Here is a 27,155-nt window from a genome sequence, read left to right as displayed (position 1 = left end):
ACAAGTCTCGCATATGAGAGAGCTATTGGCTTTGCCAATGTGTTTTAGCCATGGTGTGCACCAGCATGTTCATCATGACTAAAAGTGAGTGTAGTGACGTAGAGTGAAGTGGTGTAAATTGGCACAGAGTGGCATTAAGTGGCAAAGAGAGGAGTAAATGTTTTTTTTTTTTTTTTTGTGAGCTTGTAAAGCGCACTGCTACCCGTCCATAGGTTTCCTGGCGCTGTATAACTCTGGGGAACCCGTCCTGGCTTTCCCTGTGGGATGGTCCCTTGCTGGGAGTCCCCAAGGTGGAGCCAGGCATCCGCGGAATTGGTGGGGCCGTTGTGGAGATTAGGCAAGCTAATGCCCAGAGTTGCCGAGTGGAACCCCTGTTTGGAGTAAGCACCGAAGCGAGAATTATCGAGTCAGCTGACCAAGGTCCACGACCCTGCTGTGTCGGGAATTGAACCCTGGTCCCGGGCCGACTTCTGCTCTCGGGCCTGCCGCCTCTAACCAGTGAGCCACACTACTCCACTAGGAGTGGAGTAGAGTGGAGCGGAGGAACAAGTATATTGCCAGGGACCATGTTGGCACCTGCTTCCCTGAGCAGCGGAAGCTCTCACTACCTCCAGTAAACTCAATAGTCTTCATCAACACACAGCTGACAGAAGAAGAAATATGTATAGCTACATGATTGGCACAGTTTGACACCGAGCACGTCTGTGAAACATTATCCTCAGCTCCACAGCAAGCCGCCAGCCTGAAAAATTCTCATAGGCATTTATAACGGTCGCAAAACCCAGCATGAAGTATAGATATCCTAATAATGGAGCCTGACATAATTTTCCTCTCTAGAAACATGTTGTTCTTCTAGGCACAAAAACAGAAAACCTCTCCCTAGACATTAATGAATACATAGGTAATACATCCTAAATTCGAAAACACAACATTGTCGCACAAGATCACTGTTTTTATTTTTTTTTATTTTATCAAAAATATCTTTTTAGTTCATATATAAATTCATTTGTATAAACAGCTTTACTGTACAGAATTAAATTAAAGCAGCCCCAAGCGAAACATAACGAAGAATATACAAACCAAAACCACAAACCACAATGACATCAATCATACCATACACATATCAAATGTGAGAGACGAAAATTACACACCAATTGTTTTTCTAGGTACTTCTAGGCACACCAGGTTAGTGAGTAGGGTAGAGGAAAGTGGAGGATTGAGCCCTCACAGTCTGTCAAAGGTAGTCCAAAAAAGAAAAAGTTCAAGCGTTCCTTAATGGTATTGCGTATGTGTTTTTTATTGATTGTTTTATATGCGAACAAAGAAGCACAGCCGACACGTGTTTCGCCCTATTGGCCTATTGGCCGTGGGATTTTTCAAGGCAAAGTTCAGGTGTGTAGTCAGGGAAAAAACGTGATTCTCGGAATGTCCGATATTCTGTTTCTGCGGTCCTGGAGCACCAGGTTAGTGAGTAGGGTCAGTAACCAATGAAATACATTGCACTGCAATTTTGCCCTGCCACCGAAAAAATGAAGAGGACGAAGACCAGTGCTGGAGTTCCCACTGAGAGTGCCCTGATGCCTCTTAAAAGAAGAGCTTTCTTTTAATAAATAGCAACATAATCTGATGGTGGAATCCTGTTGGTCTTATTTGCATGTTCTTTACTACACATTGGAGATAAACCATACACATTTATGAAATTACACTCCATTTGGTACTGGAACCAAATGAGGGCGCGTTCACAGAGGCATTCAACATACCATTCAGCCCTTAAAAAGCAAACTGCTAGGGCTTTCGTTTGATTGCAACGGCAAACTTTACTATGTGGTCTGAGGCATTTAATGCAGCCGCTAGATCATTAATGCACAAGCTATGTCATTGCTTACCTCCACTTGACAGGAGCAGCTTAACCCGTTGCGTGCTGCCGTCGGCCGTTGGCCGTCGTGAGCACTACCTTCGTAGTGCTGCGCACGTCCAACGGCCGACGCGGCCCCACCCGCGCACTGAAACGCCTGCACCACGGCGGAATTACCCCCGCGGTTAACGGGTTAAACAGGATAAATGTGTGTTTGTGTGTATTTATTTATTTATGTAGTGTTTTCTACCTTACCAACAGGGTTAATTACGTCTCTATGAACAGCAAACAGCACAGGTTTGACAGGATATTCCAAAGGCCTGACATTAGTAGTGGGCGCAGTGGGAGAAACGCATCCTGTAAGAAGCAGGCCTCAGCAACAAGCAACTGGAATCTGGCCATAAAGGGTTATGCTTTGATGCACTAGGACAGTAGTTCTTAACCTGTGGTCTAGGGACCCCTGGCGGTCCTCGAAGCCTGCTCACAGTGTCCGTGGCTGCTTAGAAAATGAAATAATATTAACAGATTAATACAGTTAATATTACCAAAGAAGCAAAATGAACAATTGAACATTTGAAAACTTTCTGTAAATGTGCAGGAATTGGAAATTGGAGACTGAAAATTAAATTAGTACCCTCAGATGGATTCGGGGGAGAAGTGCAAGTGCATTAAAAATAATATAGTATGGACGATGAGCGGCCTCATTTGAATTTAGAAAAGGTCCAACGTTGCTATTAACAATTACAATTTCGATTTTTTTAATATCTGTTTGTGAAGAAAATAAAATGTTTCATCATTTGTTAATTCGTTTGAGAAATGTTTCTGTCTTTTTTGTGTATTGTTTTACAGTTGAAATCATCAAAAAGGAGTAGGCCGGGGTCCAAGGGGTCTCTGGATTCTATAACGATTCACTGGGAGTCCCCCGGTTCCAGTAATGATTAAGTGGGGGTCCAAAGAAGGTAAAATGCTAAGAATGACTGCACTAGGTTCTATGAATCCTACATTGTGTCAGTTGAGAGGCATTTACTGGAAAACAGAGCTTGCATAACTATTAATGTGTTCCCTACTTGTAAGACATAAACACCAAAGTGCACAAACGCAGGCAGCGCTTTGATAGCGAAAACCTTTACTTTAATCTCTCAGTTTCACATCTTCTGAACATTATGCAAAATTTCTGGAGAGGTGACGACGCTACGCAGCTGTGGGGAGTGATATGGTTTCTTGAGAAAACACCTGCTGAATCTGAAAATAAGCCACATGTTCAGAAACAACACAGATTTCAGGCAGTGTGACCATGGAAACTATAAAAACGAAATCAGATCTGTCTTTTAGGTGGAGCCGAAACACATTAGCCAAACAATAACAAAAATGTACAGTCTGGAGGGTTCAAGACCAGCATCTGAGTTCTGAAAAGACTCACGTAGTCTGCTACACACGTCATGCTGGAGTGCAATAGTTGCAAACAATTATTTCAGCCAAGTCGCATACTTGTTACAGTTACAGTGAATGCTTGGTAAGGGGGGAGTGGCTTCTGTTCCGCCAAAAATGTGAATGTGTGGTATAATTTAATGTCTGCATTAATAACCATTTTGAGCAGGGTCTCTTATTTCCAGGCTCATCTGTGTGTTGCATTGCACATGGCTAGATTACCTAGTGGCAGTAGGAGTTTGTGTTCCTTTAATTGTAAAGTAGAAATTCAGGGTCAAATCTATCAATACAAAATACCGTTCACAAATTGCAACCAGTATTTTTTGAAGTAGTAAAGTATTTTTTGAACCAGCCTACTAATAGGTTGCTTTGTAAAATTCGGAATAGTGTTGGTTTGAAATCCAGCCTACCTCAAAATTAGGGCAGCTCGCTTGTCTTTGCAGGGCACCATGTCTGTAATGGCTTTTAAATGAAACAAACTATTTTTTTAAACACAGTCAGCCTATTATCTTTACAGGAAGCTGGGCTGTGTTGGAAAAGAAAAACTTTTTTGCTTCTTTGTTCCAGAGTTGGCAGCGGTCACATGAACCACTGCCTCTGCCCCCCCCCCCCCGCCCGCCCCCCTATTTTTCTTTAGTTGCCAAATGGGAAGTGGCCTCAAGAGGAATGAAAATCCACCTTCTTTGAGGTTTAGGTAACTTTTCATATTTTTGGCGACTAGATTTCAGTCACAAAACGTTGATACATACATAGCATACCGATTTGGTATTTGGGAGAGACGGTTACAACACGCACCTTCCACATACCGAATGAGTATCTATTTGCAGTCCCATTTTAGGACTCGGAAAAACGTATCTGGCTACTAAAATGGGATTAGTATATTTGAAAAAGCATTTTTATGGTTGCAAATGCCGAATCAGAGTATTTGCGACTGTAAATATATGTACTACATCTGGCACCAACTGCTCTCCACCTAAAGACCGGAAATACCCAGACTTCCTAGCTTGTACCACATATATACTGGCGATCGCCAGTAGCTAGTTGCAGTTAGGGCCTCAGTTTCCATGGGAAAAGTTTTTTCTTTTCCCAATAACTTTGGCGCCGGTTGATGAATCTTCGCAAAATTTTAAAACAAAATGGCCAGCTCCAGTCAGCTTCGGTCTTGAAAGTTTCGGGGAGATTCGTCTAGCGGGGGCTGAGAAAAAAGGGGGGTCCCAAAACGCATTTTCCCCATGTTAATTTCCATAGAAAACTTTAGACAAAGCTACAGCCCGAACTGCTGAACTGAATTAAACGAAATTTGGCAAACTGCTAGGTCTTGGTTAAGAAAGATCCCTTTCTTTAAAATGGGGTAAATCCGTTCAGTAGTTCCTGAGAAATTAGAAAAAGAATGGGTTTGATATCTGTCCTCCATAGGAAACTTTAGACAAAGCTACAGCTCGAACTGCTGATTTTTTTTGCAGGGGAGGGGGTCGCGTGGCCCCCCTCCCGGCCCACTTCTGGCCCCGGGGAACCCATCCCCTGGGGCCTGGCCTCTCTGTTGGGGACCGTGGGGTAGCCCCAATGCCCCCACGGTCCCGCCGGCTCCCCGCCTCCTGCAGGAGCTGGCATTGCTTTTGAGCAAGGGGAGCTGCTGACATGCAGCTCCCCTTGCTCAAAAGCAATCATCTGCTTTGCTTTGTTGAAGTGAGAGCAGGTTTCCCTGCTCTTGCTTCAACGAAGTAAAGCAGGGTTTGGTATGGCAGGGCGGGAACCATGCTCCCGCCCTGCCATAGCAAACAGCAATGTCCCGGGGGTGGGTACCCCGGGACATTGCAGGAGCCGGCCCTGGGGGGTGGCAGACACAGGGTCATCACGGGCTCCAGGAGGGGGGCCCCCTTCCCAATGTATTTAAAGCCCCAGACCCCTGAATTTGAATATTAAGAGCCCCGGGGAGGTGGTGGTACCCCGGGCAGTGTGGGAGGGTTTGAGCCCCCCCACTAAGTACTATTTATAGCCCCGGGGAGGTGGCGGTCCCCCGGGCTCAGGGAGCCCGTGTGCCCCTCCTAGGCCATTTACATAAATGCCCCGGGGAGGTGGCGGTCTCCAGGGCAGCATGGGGGGTTTAGGACCCCCCACACATTTTTTTAAACAAGCCCTGGGGAGGCGGCGGTCACTGGGGCTGCGGGGGGGGCGCGTGCCCCCACATTCAATTTAATAATCCCTGGGGAGGTGGCAGTCCCCAGGGCTGCAGGGGCCCCTCCAGCCCCCTGCAAATATATTTATGAGTGCCCCCGGGACCTGACCCAATCGGGAGCTTTAAAAAACGAAGCCTCTTCGGTGCTCAGATATCAATATTTTTCTTTTTTAAATTTGTCATGAACTACTGATGGATTTACACCATTTAACAAAAAGAGCACAGTCTAAACCAAGACCTACCTTTTTGCCAAACATGGTGTAATTTTGTTCAGCAGTTCGAGCTGTAGCCTGTAACAAAGTTTCTATGGAAATGAACATGGAGAAAACGTGCTTTGGGACCCCCCTTTTATCCCGGCACCCGCTTGATGAATCACCCCGAAACTTTCAACACACAATCTGAGCGGTCCAACCCTGCTTTTGAAAAATTTCAAGAAGATTTGTCAAACGGCGCCAAAGATATTGGAACATCAAAAAATGCTTTTCCTATGGAAAATAGGTCCTTACTATAACAACCTACTGGTGACTGCCAGTAGGTAATATGTATATATATATATATATATATATATATATATATATATATATATATATATATATATATATATATATATATATATATATATATATATATATATATATATATATATATATATATATATATATATATATGACGGAAAATTTCTTAGAAGAAGAAATAAGAGGCCAGAGGGAGCTTCAAGGAAACAGCACGTTTATTTAGGTGTCGTCAGTGGCGGCAGATGCATTTCGGCAATAGGCCTTCTTCAGTGCCCATCACTGTTATGGGTCCTTTTCCTTCTCTTACTCCATCCTGTGCAAAATGCGCGTCTGCACTGCGACTCCTCCCCCTAATGTAGTGGACACACCTGGGCAGTTCCTTTGCAGTCCTGAGAACTACCCATCCCAGAATGCACTGTATGGTCAAAACTGGGCCGGTGGCGTGGGCGAGCAGATGGCAGACAGTAGATCCGTGCAGGCATACAGGTGAGTGGAAACGGTACCCCTACAGCTCCCAAAAGTCCACGAGTGCTCCCCTGGGCTCCCTCGTACCACCACAGCCATTCTTCTCAGGAAAATAATCGGGTAGGGGCTGCCAAATGCGAGGCGTCACGCCCAATTGAGATAAAGTACCTCCATCTTCCCAACTTCACCCGAGGGTCCTGGCGGTCACCGGTCCTATTGATTGCTCAATTGTCAATAACGCTGCAGCAGCGGGATGCCAGATGGGTACCGGGACACTTGCGTGGCAGGGCCTTCTTTGCTGCGTCTCTGGCAGGCGCAGATTACATGACGTAAAATTTCTTAGAAGAAGAAATAAGAAGCCAGAGGGAGCTTCAAGGAAACAGCACGTTTATTTAGGTGTCGTCAGTGGCGGCAGATGCATTTCGGCAATAGGCCTTCTTCAGTGCCCATCACTGTTACGGGTCCTTTTCCTTCTCTTACTCCATCCTGTGCAAAATGCGCGTCTGCACTGCGACTCCTCCCCCTAATGTAGTGGACACACCTGGGCAGTTCCTTTGCAGTCCTGAGAACTACCCATCCCAGAATGCACTGTATGGTCAAAACTGGGCCGGTGGCGTGGGCGAGCAGACGGCAGACGGCAGACAGTAGGTCCGTGCAGGCATACAGGTGAGTGGAAACGGTACCCCTACAGCTCCCAAAAGTCCACGAGTGCTCCCCTGGGCTCCCTCGTACCACCACAGCCATTCTTCTCAGGAAAATAATCGGGTAGGGGCTGCCAAATGCGAGGCGTCACGCCCAATTGAGATATCAATATTTTTCTTTTTTAAATTTGTCATGAACTACTGATGGATTTACACCATTTAACAAAAAGGGCACAGTCTAAACCAAGACCTACCTTTTTGCCAAACATGGTGTAATTTTGTTCAGCAGTTCGAGCTGTAGCCTGTAACAAAGTTCCTATGGAAATGAACATGGAGAAAACGTGCTTTGGGACCCCCCTTTTATCCCGGCACCCGCTTGATGAATCACCCCGAAACTTTCAACACACAATCTGAGCGGTCCAACCCTGCTTTTGAAAAATTTCAAGAAGATTTGACAAACGGCGCCAAAGATATTGGAACATCAAAAAATGCTTTTCCTATGGAAAATAGGTCCTTACTATAACAACCTACTGGTGACTGCCAGTAGGTAATATGTATATATATATATATATATATATATATATATATATATATATATATATATATATATATATATATATATATATATATAGTAGAACAAGAAGAAGGCGAAAAGCAAGGCGCAAAAGTAGAGGCGCCAAAAGCAAAGAAACCACAATGGCGCAGGCGCTAAATGACAACACCCAGGGCACAAGTCCTACAAAAAGAAGTGGGGGGACGCTCAAAGACAGGAAGTGACGTCACAACAGAAAGTGACGTCACGAAAGGTCGACCACAAATCACGTCGGAGTCCTCGTTTTTAAAGTAAATCAGATCACGCACGATAGAAAAAAACGTATAAAATCCGGATAGTTGTTTATTCTCAGAAAGCGAAGATACTGCAAGTCATAAGTAAGTGCAATGTGCCTTCCTATTGCTGCTAGTAAAACGTTAACTCTATGCTGTGCATTCACCTCCAGCAGCAGTTACAGCGCTGCTGCAGGTATGGGTGTTCAGCCGGCGCTGAGTGAAAGAAACGCACGGACAACATAAGAGCGGCCGTGCCGGTAATTAATGCCATCACTGAAAGTCCAGCTTTGGGGCAGGGGGGACGGCGTCCACCCAGTAAAATAAGTGAGTGGACGCCGTCCACCTGCGTGGTACCCCGACTCGAGCCCTGACAACACCATTATACATCTTTCTACCATGACCTTATCAAAAGCAGAAAATCAATTGCTAGCACTTGGACTTTCTTTTTGCCCAGAGAGCAATTTCAACTATGGGAAAACAAGAATAGATATATTCAGTTACATAAGGAAGCTAAGACTAAAAAAAATCTTTATGATCAAGAATAGTAACAGGGGACAAAGACAAATAGAACGAAGAAAAACAAATGACGGCACCACCAACAGCAATCTTGTAGCATCAGATGCTCAGATGCTATAAACTCTACATGATCTAAGTGCAGAAACCAGCCAAGGGCCGGATGGCCATCTAACACAAAGCTCAACCCAGGAAAGACTGGGAGCCATAATTGCAACAGAACCAAGTGCCGGGATAAGTCAGTTTAAAAACATTGACCTTTGTTTGTATTGCCAGCCAAATCTTCCTTTTGGCAGATTCTGCCACCTGCAGGGACTGCTTGCCAAACAACTTGTGGTGTTCCCTCACTACCTCCTCCACAAGGATCTGCAGCTCCATGGTGCTGAATTTCAGCTTCCTCTTTCTCTCTGCTCCTTCCCTTTCTGTGTCTTTGCTTTCCATTTTGCAATTCTCCAGTAGAAAGTTTCCCAGTGGCTCAAGGGCTCTGCTCTGTTCTCCCAGCCTCTCCAGCAGCTTCAGATTGATTGCACCTGCATGGGTGTGGCCATTTCCTGGTTGGGAGGTGGGGTGGTTGCACCGGATAGGCTGATTCCTTCATTTGTTCTATTTTTGAATAGCCAATTCGGTATTTATCGATTCGGTATTTACCGAATCGGAATATACAGATTCGGATGTTACCAAATCGGTATTTACCGATCGGTGTTGGGGATTCGGTATTTATTTACCGAATTATACCGATTTGGTAATTATTACCAAATTTTTACCTACATCCCACATACCGAATTCTTATTACCGATTCGGCAAAATTCGTTAAAATTCTGTATTTAAGAAACTGTATTTGGGATTTACTTACATATGGCTCATAGTGTTAGGCACTGAAATGATCAGGGAGATAAAGCTATGATCTGACCAGACCTGAGGAGTGGGAGTGTCTGCAAGGAGTAGAGAAAAGTTGTAGCTGACTCCATCCAACATATGCCCTGCCCGGTGTGTCGGCGCCCTGACTAGTTGACTTAGGCCAAGGGAATTAGTTATTTCCAGAAAGGAAGCCTGGGCCGGACTGACTACCGGGCGTTTTGCTGTGCTGCCAAGCTGGGGGCTGATTTCACTGCGATGGGGACTGATTTTGTTGATAGGGACCTGTGTGTGCTTCTAAATAAACAAAGCAAAACTAATGGTTTTAAGCACACCCAGGTCCCCATCAACGAAATCATTCCCCAGCTTGGCAGCACACCAAAACGCCTGGTAGCCAGTCCAGCCCTGACAGTGGCCGCCCCTGGGTCGTTGCCACAGTCTAGATGGAGATTAATATCACCAAGCATGGTGAAATTGGCGTATCTTAGCAGGGCATGACTAAGTGTTTCACCTAAGGAGTTAAGAAAGATGCTGCTATTGCCGGGAGGGCGATAGATCAGTGCTCTAGAGAATGAGAGGGAGCCATTTATCGCACAGCAGAAGCCGAGACTTTCTGCCCCCTTAAGGGTATGCAGGTCGAAATCTTTCCATTGTAGTGAATCCCTGTGAATAATGGCCCTCCTCCTCTAATAACTTCTCTGTCTTTCCTGCAGATCAAGTAGTGGGGGGGGGGGGCAGTGCAATCACAATATCTGGATTGCAGCCTTCCTTTAACCAGGTTTCTGTAATACATAGGAAATCCAATAGTCGCCCAGGTGCCCGGCAGTATCCAACTGGCAGGCCGACATGATACAGTGGGGTAGAGCTGTTGGTGCAGCTCTTCGGAGGGAAGAAGAGAGGGGAATACGAAGGCGACCCATTTCGATGGAATGGGAGATCATGCTATACGACCTCGAATCACTTGACTTACTGCTGCCACAGGGCACCCGACCCACATAACACGCAGTTTCACCCTGTGCTACTCTAACAATAGGTTCCAGGACTCAGACCCACACTTCATAACCTATGGGTGACGCAGTCTCCTTGGTGTTACACCACACTACTAACATCTCACTTTCGGTTACCACAGGAACTACACATTGACTGACCAGGAGTAGGGGTCGGGAGGGTTAGGGAGGGAGGGGACATGGTGGAATCTGTTCTTCTCATTATTTGGAAATGTCAATCAATCAATCAATCAATCAATCAATCAATCAATTCACAAAAGAAATGTGAATGCTTATGCTGTATCTTTATCTGACAACTGTAATGACCTGGTACTTACGTTGTTGTCAGGGATCATCTGTTCCTCATTTCCTGTCTAATAGGGTAAAAAACGTATGATAGATTCATAAAATGTATACATATGGTACTTATTATGAGTACAAAAGGACTGTCACCTTATAATATTCATTGCATTGGATGTGATGTTACAGTCATCAATAAAGTATGTGAAAAAAAAATACATAGGAAATCCAATTGCCTGTTCTATAATTAGCTGTCTGATATCAAGTGAATGTTTGACTAAAGAACATGCATTGATTAATCCCCCTTTTATTAAAATCTGCTGGTGTGCGCCATTATTTCCTGCCGGTGTGTGTTTTACTCCGATGAAAGGTAACTTAGGGTGGCATCCCAAGCAGGAAACGGGGCCTCTGATTTTATTTACTTCCATTTGGTGGCTACACTTTGTGTTAGTGTGTAGCTTTCTTAAATAAGTTGACGAAAATGTTGAAAATAAGTTAAAACTGGCAGCATTACTGCCGCTTGTCGCTGTGCGGATGCGGACTCAGACGCGCGCAGACAGGCTTGCCTTTTGCGCGCCGGCTGCATGCGTCCATTGGACGTCTTGTGTGGCATCATGTTTAAATGCCTATCTGAAAGCCCGCTAGCAGCCTGACAGCTAGCCGGAAGTGGGGGCGGTCTAAGTGGGTGGGAGGCTTAGCCTATAGCGTTTCTCCATACAATCAGCACATAGCATAGATGGACCGGAAACGCAAGTAGGTGCAAATACGCTTTGTGCAAATAGATTAAAAGCTTTAAAATCTCCAAACACTATTTGAAAACTCCCAAACATTAAAAAAAATTCCGAGACCTGAATACAATAGTAATATTTAGAAGTTTGATTAAAGTTATTCACCGAGGAGCCCTCTCCCTGTAGAGTAGACATCTATCCACCACACAGGTTTGACTTATTGTGCCTGCAGGAGACCCACCTTACGGACACTGAGGCTAGAAAACTGGCAAAGAAATGGAGGGGGCAGGTGGACGATATCAACGACTCATCTTTGTCACGGGGGTGCTGGTTTAGTTTGGCTCTGGGGTACCATGTGCGATGACTTATATGGAGGCAGATGTGGAGGGTCGGTAGCTATTGCTGCAGGGCAGGCTAGATGGGGTTGAAGCGGACCTTGTTAAACTCAAATGGGCCTAATACGGATGAAAAGTCCTTCTACTTAACTCGACAGGATGTTATTTCTCTTGCTGTTGGCTCTTGACTGATGTCCTATTTGGCTCCTAAAGTCTTGGTGGTGACACATCTGTCCTGTTACCTCCCAGATCATACCCCAATGACATGTATGCTTGAATGGGAGAACGGCCCCAGGTCCCCGTTCAGTCGGAGGTTTCCCCTGTCGGGTGCCCTTTCAGAATACTTTGAAGTTAATTGGTCTTCTACTCATAGCCGGTTACCGAATGGGAGGCAATGGAGGCTGTGATTTGGGGGTGGTGTGTGGATCTCTGATGCGGGGTGAAGTGGACATTGCAGGCGGAACTTATCCAAAAGGAGGGCCTCTTGGTGTGGATCCAGCAGCTCCCTCCAGATGACATGGAGGGACATCGAGGTAAAATGGAGGTCCAGTGACAAGTAGCGGCTATACGAGATAGACTAGAGAACTGCACCCTGAAGTCTTATCACCAGCTATTGTATATGAAGGGGGACAGTTCTGGGCAGATTTCGGCCTGGATACTATGGCGAGAAACACCCGTTTTCCTATTCCTCATAGTAAGACTACCCGGTTTGAGATGTTTTCATGCTGAGCGGTATAGTGGATGCTCTTAGGTGCACCTGGAGCTGGTATATCATAACCTGTTGCGGCTGTTTCAGGAGCGCATTGATGAATTTTTGGCTGCCCTACCGATTCCAACCATGGAGGACATTGTGGCCCAAGATCTGGATGCGGATCCTACCCTAGAGGAGGTCCAAATGGCCAATGCCTGTCTGCCAGGAGGGAGGAAGGCATCTGCCAAATTTTATCAGGTTTACTCCAGTCCTCATGTGGAGGCTGCCTGAGGTGTATCAGGAGGCCTGTGACACTGGCATGCTACCCCCTTCTATGTGAGAGGGCTGCATTTCTATTGTATTGAAGCCCAGTGCTCCCACATCAGATTATCCGCTCACAACGATAAACACGGAAACAATCGCCCTTTGTAAGGCTTTGGGCCTTAGGCTGCACCCAATGATTACCAAATTGGTCCACGAGGATCAGTGTAGTTTTATCCCAGGACATAGTATTACCATGAACCTGAGATGGCTGATGCACGTCCTGCCCAAAGTGGAGGGTAGGGAGGAAGAGTTGGCGGTGGTATCTATTGATATTGCTAAAGCCTTTGATACGGTGGACAGGCACTACCTTATGAGAGTATTGGAGGAAATGGGATTTGGTGTGCATTTTCGGGCTTGAGTGCTTTTGACGCCTCGGCATAAGTGCGCTCTACAAATACCTTCAGTCAGTCAGTCAGTTATATACCACATTAATAGCCAAGGGGAAGGTTGGGTGGTTGTGTAGGGGTACACATCAGGGCTGCCCTTTATCTCTTTTTTTTTGCCATTGCGTTGAAAACCCATGGCAAAACATATTCAACGGACCATACTGGACTGGGGGATCTAAGTGGAGGATGTTAACCATCTGGTGTTTCTCTACATGGATTACACCCTTTTTTATTTTACACCCCCCAGGAGTCCCTTCCTCTTCTGCTGTTATATTTGGATGTCTTTGGGGAAGTAAAGGGTGTTAACACTAACCATAGCAAATCATTGGGGCTCCCGTTGGGTGCTTTGGATAGTCAGGAGTCAGCCTCTTTGCCTGCCCTGCCCTTCCGCTTGGTAACAAACAGTTCAGTTATTTCTGTATTATGATGGCACTCACCCCGCAAAAGTAGAATCAATATAATATAGACTAGGCCTGGGCGGAAAACTACGCTACGCTCGCGTAGTTTGCGTAACTACGCGCTAAGCGAATTGCACGTAGCACAGTGCAAAAACAGGCATTTTTTGCTTGCTCGCAGTCCTCAAAGTCAAGTTGGCGACCGCGAGCGAGCAAAATGACATCTCAGTGAGACTTTTTCCTCGATTGCGATCAGCAACATCAAGTTGCCAATCGCGAGCATAGAAAATAAACCCCCCGGCGAGATTCTCAACGTGGGGAGGTCAGGTTTCTCATTGCAAGTGGTCGCCTATGCTCGCGACCGCTCGCGATGAGAAACTACCAGTCCGCTTTGATAAAATTGCTGCTCGAGTACAAATCTTCTTGAGCGGCAGAAAACGACCGCTTGCACTGTGCAAGATGCTGTCTGCAATGATTGTACAGTGCGGACAAGCATCCGACACTGTGCAATCATTGTGAACAGCATTTCCTACTGCACTACGCAGTTCACGTAGTGCTACGCACTTCGCATAGTGCTACGCGTAGCTCGCGTAGTGCGAAGTGTACTTCGCGTAGCTATGCATAGCGCTACTACGCGAACTACGCCCAGGGTTAATATAGACAGGATCACTGAGGGATTGTGTGAGTTAGTCCAATTTTGGAATACCCTCCCTCTCTCCCTGATGGGTCAAATGGCAATGGCCAAGAAAGTGTTTTTGCCACAATGCCTGTATACTATGCAACATTCATTTGGCACCCTTCCTCAGCAGTCTTTTGAAGATTACATTCTCTTCTAACTACCCTGATATGGGCAGGTGGCAGAAGTAGGGTAGCACAAAACATTTTGTTTCTGCCCATGCTGGACGGGGGCTGGAAGTCCCCAACCTGGAACTGTATTATTTGGCCTCCCAGGCACAGTATGCTGCATGAAGAAGGTAGAGGAGAGGCAATACACAAGATCAACATATTACAGAGTCTACAAAGTAACATTAATTCAACAGTTGATTTGCAGTTTTCGTTGTATGTCTTTATTTAACACAAGCTCTGTGTGCAGCTGTAGAAACAGCCAACGCGTTTCACCCTAGCAAGGGCTTCTTCAGGGCAATAGAAGGTAATAAAGTGTATTTGGTCAACGGATTAAATCTGGTAGCATATAACAGAAGCAAAGCGTCCTTCGTAAGGATGTGATCTCCATAGAAGAGGTCTTAGGCCGTAGATAGTGCCTATATATCCTCAATCTTTTGGATCAGCTGATCCCCTTGGCCGCATCGCCGCAGACTGGTCGGTGCCCCCCTGGACTGCGCTGTCCCGGCCCCCAAAGAGCCTAATCTACGGCAGGGTGCACCCTAGCCTGTGCACCCGAGGCTGCGCTGCTATAAATCGGACTGCTGGCAGGAGCTCCCTGGGCCGCGATGCGCTGCTGATCTGTTGGGACGGCAGCATGGATTCCCCCTAAGATGCTGATATCCCGGTCGGAGGCCCCGCAGAAGCCGTTGCATCCCGCGCAAGCCGCCTCGACCCACTGCTGGTTAAGACTGCTCTACATTACGGCCTCAGGGACTTTTAAAGAGACAAAGAAATATTAAAGCTCGCTCAATCCACACACAGTGAGCTGGGGAGTCAGGACCCAGCCGGCCTGACTTTAAAATGGCGACCGCCGCTGACCACCAGAACTAAAGTGGTGGGAAGCAATACAAGGAAGGCAATAATCAGAAACAGCAGTCTGCTTTCCCTTTCTAATTAGACACGTTGCCTTAGTGCTCTCCTGCCTTAGTGCCCCGGTCATCTCAAGTTGAGGATGGATCCTATTAAGGAATCGATCTTCAAAATGGAAGCAATAAGGAAAGGGCAAGTGAAAGAGGACTATGAATGGAAACAGATAAAGGCATCCAGCTATCAGATAAGCTTGGCAACTAAGACGTCGGCCATCTTGTAATGTCTCTTATAGCACCAATGAAGGGAAATGAGGAATGGTATGGGAAAGTACACTGAATAGTACTTTGGCAATACGCCCTAACCAAATACTATAGAATTAAGCAAAGCTATACTAGATAAGGAGAACTCATAAACGATCACAAACCGTAGGTACAAGAAGAGAACAAGGACAATAGCAGAAACCACATGAAGAACGGGGGGCACGGGGATACATCAAACTGAACACTTGGGAATAAAGCAGAGGAGAGACACCACAGGAACAATATTAGCCCTGTAAACAGCCGGAGACAGATATTGACATCTAAGAGAGGTCACCACTGCAGAACAACCCGGTAAAGTACTTAACATCACTCAGCAAATTTGGCCGATACCAATTTAGAATCAGTAGGCATAAACGGACATGTGATAAAGTATCCAACTAACCTATCCAAGAATACAGCCCAAAAATTCAAACACAATCTAATGAGGAAAAACTCGGACACGCTGATCTCTGACCCCTCCTTTAATCTAGACAAAGGCATTATTGTGAATGACCTGATATTTTTCACCAGAAAAATGGCTAAATGGCGCAATGTCATTACGAAGATGCTCAACATAAAAACTGTAAGCAATATCCCACATGGTACAAAACTTGTGATCATGCCGTCACCAAGACTTAGAGCGGACCTATGCATAACTATATACAAGAACTGAATTGTGCTTATACAAGCAGCCAACAACGAATTAGAAAAGTTTGACTACCTGTTTTTAACCTGAAAAGAATGTGTAGAGAACTCAAGATCTCAACATTACCGGACCCCACAAGTAGTCACCCTATACACCACCAACACTATCACCTGGGCGTAGTATGCGTAGTGGGGCTACGCGAAGCTACGCAAAGTGGGTGAGAAATTACACCCACCTGCGCACTTCGCGTAGCCCCACTACGCGCCGCCTGCCCCCCTCCCCTACATACCTAATTTTTGTAAATGCTCAAAGAAAAGTAAATAAAAGGCACTAACCTTGTCCGCTGCGTCCCGGGGCTCCCTCTGCTCGTTCACGCATTTGCAAAAATTAGGTATGTAGGGGAGGGCGTGAGGGAGGCGGGTGGCGGGCAACTTCGCTACGCCCACGGAGTGGGCGTAGTGTTGCCTGCTATGCCTACTTTGCAAAGGGCGAAGTAGGCAACACTACGACCACTCCGTGGGCGAAGCGAAGTCCTTCGCCCAGGGTTTACTATCACACCTAGAGACCCTCAAGAACCACACCATACAATGCTGCCAGGAGACACAACCGTGACAGGAGGCACATTGGATGCGAAGGATACAGAGACAACAGAAATATCTATATTATATGCTAATACCGCCCCAGCGCCGTTACAGGGGGAAGAACCAACGCCTCTCCCCCATGATGTGACCTCTCCTTCTAGTAGGCCACTCAACGAGAATCTAGAAATAAAGGATGTGGAAGATATCACCCCTTCCATGCCCCCCTCTACTACAGCACAAATTGCATCTATGACCCTACGAAACTTGTATTCTCCGAGCGTGGTATCAAGATCACAAGACACAGGTAGCGCATCTCACATCGCACATAGAGGAGGCGCAGACAACCGAACTAATGACAAAAAGAAAAGGAGCTCGGGAAATATCACAGATCTAAAACACTGGGACGCAAACAGCAAATCCCAAAATAGGCAGATGCGCACCCCTAATATGTCACCCCAGACTCAGAGAGAAATCAAAGCTCTACAAACACAAGTAGGTAATATGTCACAGGACATTCTAAGCGCACTGCAAGCGATGGAAAAGATACTAGAAATCACTGTAAGCACTCACTCCAAAGTCGAGAATATCCCAAAATTACTGCATAATTCTCAAGGAAAGAGCAGTGAGAAGGCCATGCCATTATCAGATAGGCATAATCGACCAGACAGAAAACCTAAATACTTGTCGGAAGATGAAACCTTATCCTTACTCCGGGTGTATGAGACTACAGACAGCAGCAGAGGGGCGGAAATTAGAACCGTCCTGATCGATGCTAATAGAACATCCTGGCATAAGAAAAGGAAACCCAACCTTAACAACTTACAACAAGTCCAGCTAACCACCAACTCGCAAGACCCGAAACCTAGTAGCTCAGGGAAACCACTGATATGCCTACTGCTCAACTGTCGGTCCGCAGCAAAACATGCGTCAGACATCGCTGCCTTCATCATTAGCCAGGAAATTGACCTGACAATCCTAACAGAAACATGGCTTTCAGAATCCTCTTTGTCTTTCATGGCTCTTCTGGTGCCCTCTCAGTATAACATTGTGAGATTAGACAGACTAAAAAAGACAGGAGGTAGTATTTCCTGCATTCATCGATCGGATATAGTGATCAGCCAAATACAATCCGACCCACTCGAATCCTGTGAATACCTTGGTCTCAATATAAGATTGGCAGACAACCAAAGGTGCAACCTGCATGCGCTTTACCACCCACCAGGAAATAATGCTACTTTCATAGACCAGTTAATGGAGATCATCACGGCTAACTCTAACACTCACTTTAATAACATATTCCTAGGCGATTTTAATTTACACTGGGACGACAATAATGACAACCGGTCAACGCACTTAAAGACTTTTTAACTGAGCTAATCCTTAACCAAGCCTGCACACAACCAACACACTTGAAAGGGGCAACGTTAGACTGGATAATATCGAGAAACAAGGATACTTCAATCCACTCAATTGTTCCGTGCGACTGGTCGGATCACCATGCCCTAACCTTCCCGATTACCACCTTGAAAAATAACAAGACCACACAGCCTATTAAACTCAAAAAGTGGACGCGGCACACCAAAGACCCTAATATTGAGCTACTAGTAGAAAGATGTGAGAAGGACCTAAATCCGCCTAACAACTTGCGGAATGTGAATGATCTAACAGATTACTTCACTACGTCAGTAACAAATATAGTCAACTCCACCATGCCACTAAAACTGAAAAGAGTCACAGAGAAGGATAAAAACCCAAGGTTTAATGGGACACTGAATAAAAATAGGCGGAAACTGAGACTTGCTGAAAGGAAAATGGAGACACCCCACTTATCCCCGAGCTGAAATCCCTAAAAAATCAGAAACAAGTACAACAAAAAGATCCTCAATTCCAAAATGGAATTCTTTAGATCGGAAGTGGACAACGCCAAAAACATAACACGTAAACTATTCGAGATCTTAAAGCAACAATCCAATAAGTTGACCAAATCTGCCCAAGAAACTACTAAAACTCAACTAAGTTGTGAAGAATTCTCAACATTCTTCACCGACAAGGCCGACACGCTTGTAAGCGAGCTCAGGATGGCAGCCGACAACCTTCCCAGCCAACCACCCACACTGAACAATGCCACCACGACAATTGACTATGATAGGGCAAAAAACAAGGTAAAATGGGCTACCTTCAAGCTATATGAACAGAATACCATTGTCAAAACTCTCTCGGATATCAAACCTAATAACCACTACAATGACCCACTCCCCTCTAAATGCCTAACTAAAATCAGCCATATCGTCATCCCAATATGGACAAAAATAATAAATGCCTCACTATCTCGAGGGATCCTTCCAGAATACCTAAAAACAGGTCAAGTCATCCCCATCATCAAAAAACCTTCAGCGGACCCAGCAGAACCAAACAACTTTCGCCCAGTAACCAATATTCCATTACTTGCCAAACTAATTGAAAAATGTATGCAAAATCAACTGAGCCATCCCATCGCCAATTTCAAGCTGCTGGACGAATGCCAATCGGGATTCACAACTGACCACAGCACGGAAACAGCGATCCTACATATAGTGGATGATGCGCTACAGGTCCTAGATCACAATCGAACATGCCTACTAGTCCTTCTTGACCTGTCGTCTGCATTTGACATGGTAAATCATGAAAAAAATACTAGCCAGGCTTCATGACAGGATGGGGCTATCTGGAAATGTGCTGAAATGGTTTGAATCCTTCCTTCAGAATAGAACGCAAAGATTCCTGGTCAACCAGCCACTATTCCCATCATGCCCAAATTCAATTGGAGTCCCTCAAGGATCTACACTATCTCCATCACTTTTCAACCTGCATGTCAAACCCCTTACAGAAATTCTCAGAGACGCAAACATATCCTATCACATGTACGCGGACAACAATCTACATCAAGATCGCGTCTCTAAAAAGACATCAAGTTAATGAATGAGGCCTTAAAAATATCATTACAATGGTTAACTAGCAACCATCTGAAGCTAAATGCACAAAAAACGGAATTCCTATTAATTTCACAACCAAAGAACCACACAGAAGTGAAGGAATGGACCAATCTGATCACAGCACTAAACAGCACCCCTATTCTTGTGGACTCAGTGAAATCGCTAGGAATCACGCTGGATAAGAACCTAGACATGAAAGCCCACATCAAATTAATGGCAAAAAGTGCCCGATTTCACTTGAACTACATTAGAAAAGGGAAACCATTCATTTCTACGGCGGACCTCAAATTGGCAGTCCAATCCTTAGTTATCTCAAGGATCGAATATGGATGTACAACGTTAGCAGGTCTATCAAAAATTTCCACAGCACCACTAAAAGCAAGTCTCAATGTGGCCGCAAGACTCATCACCGGATCTAAGAAATTCAACCATATCTCCCCACACATGAAAGTGTTAAACTGGTTACCATAGGAAGCAGGAATTCAACTTAAACTGGCATGTATTACTCACAAAGCGCTTCACTACAAAACACCAAGGTACCTTGCCCAGAAAATTGAGCTATCAGGGGGAAGCAGACCAGGAAGGAGTGCCAGGGAGCTGCTGCTGAGACCACCCATCTTTCTGAAGAAGAAAACGTATGACAGAGCTTTCTCCGGAGCAGCCCCCAGAATCTGGAACTCACTCCCACCAAACATTTGGAAAATTGCAGACACTGCAACATTCAAAAGGGAAGCGAAGATCTTCCTATTGAGCAAGTACCTTCCCTAGGCAAGACCATTTTTATCACTAGCAACTTAATATAGGTGTTTCCAAAACAGAATAACAATGTATATAAAGATAAAGTCACAAGTTATGCTGGGAATAATCTTTTACAGTACTGTACTACTCGAGACTCGTGGTGATGTAGAATGCACGGAAAAAGACACATCAGAACCATTTATATTGGAATACTCTTACACCTTGTACACTAATCAGTTCCAATAACTTTTATTTGAAACCATGGAGATATACATGTACAGGAATAATATATATATATATATATATATATATATATATATATATATATATATATATATATATATGTAAAAAGAAAGGGGTATCCCCGACTAGAGTTCCTAATTCGGGATAGGTATAGTATTTGGAAAAAAGGTAATTAGGAACTATTATTTAAACAAAGGACAAAAACGGACTAGTGACAGCAAAAACTATGAGTGAACATGATGCATGGTACAAAATTATGGATTTTATTTTATTCAATATTTGTTATAATAAAACACATTGTTATTTAATTACAAATGATTATTGTGTGCATGCCTCCATTATACATGTGACTTATGATCTACATATATATACATTCTATTGTATCCTGTACATATTTCAAGATAATTGAATATAACTTGAAATCTCAACGGAAGCTGGTTTTGGCACATTAATACATAAAAACATGGCTAAATATGTCATCTACGCGCGTTTCGGCTGAGGGCCTTCATCAGGGAGCCATGTGGGTATCCAAAAATAGACCTGGACATATAGATGGTGTTGATTCTCGCTGGGAGGAGAAGGTAAGAGTCAACTGGGTTGGCAGGAAGTCTGTCTTGGGGAAGTGGACACTTTAGCGTATTATATTAATTAGTTTGTAATTTTCTTTCTCCAAGTTTCCTTTTATTTAAGGGTGGGGTGCGCTTAGTTAGCTTAGGATTTCTTCTATATAGTTGGGAAGCTACATACTACTTGTGTCCAGGTGAGGATCCAAGGATAACCTGCCAATAGATCTCAAGGTTCTCTAGGCGGGGATCTGTGGACGGTTCTTGTCGCGCTGACAGTCTTTAGTTGGCGTCCACTGTTAATATAGTGGGGATCTGTAGGAATCTGTCCGTTCACCTGGCGGAATCCGTCATAGTGATGGTGGTACAGAGACACTCTAAGTGGCTTGTGGTCGTCTCTTGGTCACCTTCCAATGGGGGGGTCCTGCCGGCGTGTGTGGAGCCAGGTGAACGGACAGATTCCTACAGATCCCCACTATATTAACAGTGGACGCCAACTAAAGACTGTCAGCGCGACAAGAACCGTCCACAGATCCCCGCCTAGAGAACCTTGAGATCTATTGGCAGGTTATCCTTGGATCCTCACCTGGACACAAGTAGTATGTAGCTTCCCAACTATATAGAAGAAATCCTAAGCTAACTAAGCGCACCCCACCCTTAAATAAAAGGAAACTTGGAGAAAGAAAATTACAAACTAATTAATATAATACGCTAAAGTGTCCACTTCCCCAAGACAGACTTCCTGCCAACCCAGTTGACTCTTACCTTCTCCTCCCAGCGAGAATCAACACCATCTATATGTCCAGGTCTATTTTTGGATACCCACATGGCTCCCTGATGAAGGCCCTCAGCCGAAACGCGAGTAGATGACATATTTAGCCATGTTTTTATGTATTAATGTGCCAAAACCAGCTTCCGTTGAGATTTCAAGTTATATTCAATTATCTTGAAATATGTACAGGATACAATAGAATGTATATATATGTAGATCATAAGTCACATGTATAATGGAGGCATGCACACAATAATCATTTGTAATTAAATAACAATGTGTTTTATTATAACAAATATTGAATAAAATAAAATCCATAATTTTGTACCATGCATCATGTTCACTCATAGTTTTTGCTGTCACTAGTCCGTTTTTGTCCTTTGTTTAAATAATAGTTCCTAATTATATATATATATATATTCACTGAAAAAACCATAGGTTATAGACCATATATAGTTAGGAATTAGCATTTACAAAACCTTGAAAATTCACTGAAAAAACCATAGGTTAGAGACCATATATAGTTAGGAATTAGCATTTAGAAAACCTTATTTTACTCACACAAAACCATTGAAATTCCATATATAGTTAGTTGCACTAACTATATATCGCGCACCCGCAATCCACTGCTGATGATGTCACATATTACATCATTCATGACATGGTCAGTGACATCACTGATGACATCACTGATGACATCTCAAATGACATCACTGATGACATCATCTAGTGTCTGTGTGTTTTTGTAAAGTTTAAATACGTTTTACATATTGAAGAATGACTGGATGTATGGAAGACTGAGTGTGTGTGTGGCTGGCTGGGAGGTGTGTGACTCTGTGCATATCAATGTGTACTTGTATCAGTGATTGTATAAGAGAGTAAGTATGTGTTAGTATATGTGTGAAAAGTATGGTGTTCTGTGTTTAACTATAGATGAGGAAATCGAAGTGTGATTGATTCTTCACAGGACTGACTAGGTGTATGAGTGCATATGATAGTGTTCTAATAATAACTGACTGTATGTATGAGTAATTGTATGGGTGAATGAGTGAATGTGTGTGTAGACGTACGAATCAGTGAGTGCGTATGTAGTAACTGGTATTGGTGTGTCATGATGTCATCAGTGATGTCATTTGAGATGTCATCAGTGATGTCATTTCAGATGTCATTAGTGATGTCATCAGTGATGTCACTGAAGTATGGTGTTCTGTGTTTAACTGTATAGATGAAGAAATGGAAGTGTGATTGATTCTTTACAGGACTGACTTGGTGTGTGAGTAACTCCATGGATGAGTGGCAGTGTGTGACTGTCTGCATAGGTGTATGAGTGCATATGATAGTGTTGTAATAATAAGTGACTGTATGTATGAGTCATTGTATAGGTGAATGAGTGAATGTGTGTGTAGACGTAGGAATCAGTGAGTGCGTATGTAGTAACTGGTATTGGTGTGTCATGATGTCATCAGTGATGTCATTTGAGATGTCATCAGTGATGTCATCAGTGATGTCATTTGAGATGTCATCAGTGATGTCATCAGTGATGTCACTGACCATGTCATGAATGATGTAATATGTGACATCATCAGCAGTGGATTGCGGGTGCGCGATATATAGTTAGTGCAACTAACTATATATGGAATTTCAATGGTTTTGTGTGAGTAAAATAAGGTTTTCTAAATGCTAATTCCTAACTATATATGGTCTATAACCTATGGTTTTTTCAGTGAATTTTCAAGGTTTTGTAAATGCTAATTCCTAACTATATATGGTCTATAACCTATGGTTTTTTCAGTGAATTTCATTGGTTTTTTAACAGCTAATATCTGTAGCTGTAAAATGTATTCTTCTTTAAATCCAAAAATATATTTTATATGTTTATGAATAATTTTTTTTTTAAATATTTTTTTTTCTTCGTTCCCGCTTCGCGAATCGGGAAGCTTCCCGTTAGCTGACCTTGATGCCGCGAAATAGACCGCGAGCCGGTAAACGTTTCTTTACCGCAAGTGCCGCGTTAGAAAACAACATCGTGACGCCTCCCGTCCGCATGACGTTTCACGTTGTCGCGTGATACGTCATATGACGTGCTACGTTAGCGAACTGGTACGCGAAGCGAGTCGCAAAGCGCAGGTTTCTGGAAGCAAACCGGGAGGCCCTGCAAAGCGCTTAACGTAAACACAGCAAGTCATGTGACTTGGTAATAACACTTTTCATTGGTTCATTTCACTTTTGGTTTCCTAATGATGTAAGACTAGGTCATATAATCTAAAATGAACACTTTTCATTGGTTGAGAACTCTTGTTTTTCCCAAATGATGAAAATCCCTCCTTCTTTCCTCACTCTGACTTTCATCATTGTGAGAGAAAGACCCTTTGTGATCACTGAGCAATGGCTTCTTTAGTAGCTTCAGCTGGTGCTTCCCCACCACCTCCACCACATCCAAGGAAGAGTGGACCACCTGCTCAAGTTATAATTCAGCAAGAAGAGGAAGAACAGGAAGACGAGGAAGAGCAGGAAGAGAGGCAGTTTTTGCCTGAGGAACCCAGGACGTCTCACCGGAAAGAAAACTTCATTTGGCAATTTTTTAAAATTCCCAAAGGTCAGAAAAAAGTAAATGCAAGATACGTAACTTGCCTTATATGTCAAGATAGACTGTCCAGAGGAACCGAGAAAAAATACAGTTTCGGAAACTACACAATGCATCGCCATATGACTAGGTGGCATCCTAACAACTACAGTGCTGCACAGTTTCGGAACGACCTAGATAATCTCCCTATTATGGCCAGAAGATCTGTTGTACCGGAAGTAACAGGACCAGAGGGCAGGGAGATGGTGCCAAATATACAAATGAGATTTGGTGAAGTAAAACACATCTGCGTATTTTGCGATGGATTCATTTGCTACGGAGAAAGAAGCATCACTCTGATCAACAGAGCTATTGACTATCATATGCAAGTTTGTACGAAACGCCCAAAATAATAAATACTTTTTTTTTGTTTTGTTGCTCCTGTTGAGCCCTTTACAATGAATCGTTTTCATTGCCCCCTCCAAGAAAAACCCCCAAAAATATAAAACTGTTCAGAAAAATTCAAAAAAAGTAAAAAAAAATTCTGAAAAATAATAAAAAAAATATAAAACAACAAAAACAATAAAAAAAAAGTTCTTTTCAGAACTACCTCCCCGTTATTAAAAAATTGGTACAATATTTGGAACTGTGCCAACCTCTATTTCTCTTAGTTCGCTTCCCAGTTCGCTCGCCGGTACGCGAACCGGAAGCGAACCAAAAACAGTAAGTATAAGGGAAGGAAACAGACACTTATGTTAAAAGAAAGACAGCTATAGGGGAGTAAACTAGAGATACTATTACCCGTAATCCACTGCTGATGATGTCACATATTACATCATTCATGACATGCTCAGTGACATCATCAGCAGAGGATTGCGGGTTTTTTTGCAACGTGCCTTATCCACGGTTTAATAACGCTGCCTTTTGCTTTATATAAGTTTTCAAATTGTATGAAATATATACCAATAGGTCGTTATGAACCTTTAGGTAGTGCTTTTCTTCATGAGGTCTGGTCGCTTCCATACACATACAGATGTTTCAAAGATGATCAAGAAGTTTATCTGAATGGAGAGGAATGCACTGAGACGCCAGATCATTCACTAATGTGTAGGCACATACAGTTACACGGTTCATGCAACAAACACCGACCAAATATGGCTTGCGTGTTGCAAGGCACGCCAGTTCCTGCTATCATCCCCACGTTCAAGTTGTTGGAAAATGGTAGTTATTTGATGCTCAATAATGATGATTGTTCTGAGTTAATTAAAAGTATTCCTTTTATCGTAACAGTAAGTGAACGGGGTATTTGCTGCAGAAATGTTCTATTTCCTCCCACACATGAACATAGGGAGTTTTCAATCTGGCCACAAATACCAACCTTGGGAGAGATTTCAACGGCATGGCAAGAATAAGAGCTCTTTTGTCTCAGAGAGAGGTGGCCTTGAGTTCGGCCCGTGAAACTTTCGTGCTTCACATAGCGAACACCCGTACAGAGGTGCAGACCCTTTTCAATTCACATTTGCCTTTCAATTTCAGCAAGATGGTTCGGACTATCTTTAACGCATCCTCCACAAAGGCCCTGGCGCACTTTTTTAAAGTTGTTACCAGTGGTCTCGTGACTTCATTTGAGAAAATCTTTGGAGTCATCCCTGCTTTCTTTCATTCTATTTTCTCCACTCTGCTTCGTGGATTGGCATTTTTACTTGCATTACCAGCGGACGCTCTTGTGCTTTTTTACATTTTTAAATATGGATGTCCCTCCTATGCAACCTCCCACCCTGCAGCTGCTGACACTGTTCTGCAATCGCATGCTAGAATATTATGGCACAATGCCGTTGGCGATATTAAGCACGGCATATGGATTATCTTTTCGATTCTCCTACTTCACCTGTGTCCAGCCTGTATTTCACTGCCTGACCTGTGATTTCGATTGGGCCATTGATTTGTGTCTCTGCGGACCGGTTTCTCCTGACGTCGACTTTAATCAGCTGATGACTCCTATCATTACTCACGAGTTGGTTTGTCCTGGCGAAAGGATTATGGCTGTGGCATTGATGCATGGACTAATTGGTCCCTGGAATTTATTGGCGGCAGCACAGTCTTTCTTGGAACAGAGCTTTCTTGAAAACCCACCGAGCTGTCCTCTGATGGTGATAAAGGATCCGGTGCTGGGAGAGCACGTATGTTCTTTTCCGCTTTTAAATTGGATGGCTGAACTGTTTTCGGATGAAGACGGTGACTTCCTATTGGAGGCTGTTGCAGCTTATTTTGCATACACAGTTATGTCATAGACCTTTTTCATGTTTGATATGCTGAGTACTAGCATTTCATTGACAATTCATTGACTTATTTGTCAAGTTTTTATTATTTACCTTGCCTATTGGCTTAAGACTCGATAAAGTACTTGGCTGTTTTATTTTTCTTTAGCATTAAATTTTCCTAGTTTTTAATGCTTTACCTTGCGGACCGTCCACATATAAACTTGCAATCTGCTCTCATGAGATGGCACTTCTATTATCTTATTCAGTTCGTTTCCGGATCATGGGGAGGTGTCATCTAGGTCCTGGATATCTTTACACCGTGTTAAGTTAGCATGGGCTCATTACCGGTTTAAACGCCATTTTTCCTTTTTTGCAACTTCTGCACACGACACTTAGTTGTT

Source organism: Lissotriton helveticus, chromosome 2_1 (genome assembly GCF_964261635.1).
Source record: "Lissotriton helveticus chromosome 2_1, aLisHel1.1, whole genome shotgun sequence".
Taxonomy (NCBI): domain Eukaryota; kingdom Metazoa; phylum Chordata; class Amphibia; order Caudata; family Salamandridae; genus Lissotriton; species Lissotriton helveticus.
Note: the sequence above shows the minus strand (reverse complement) of the source record.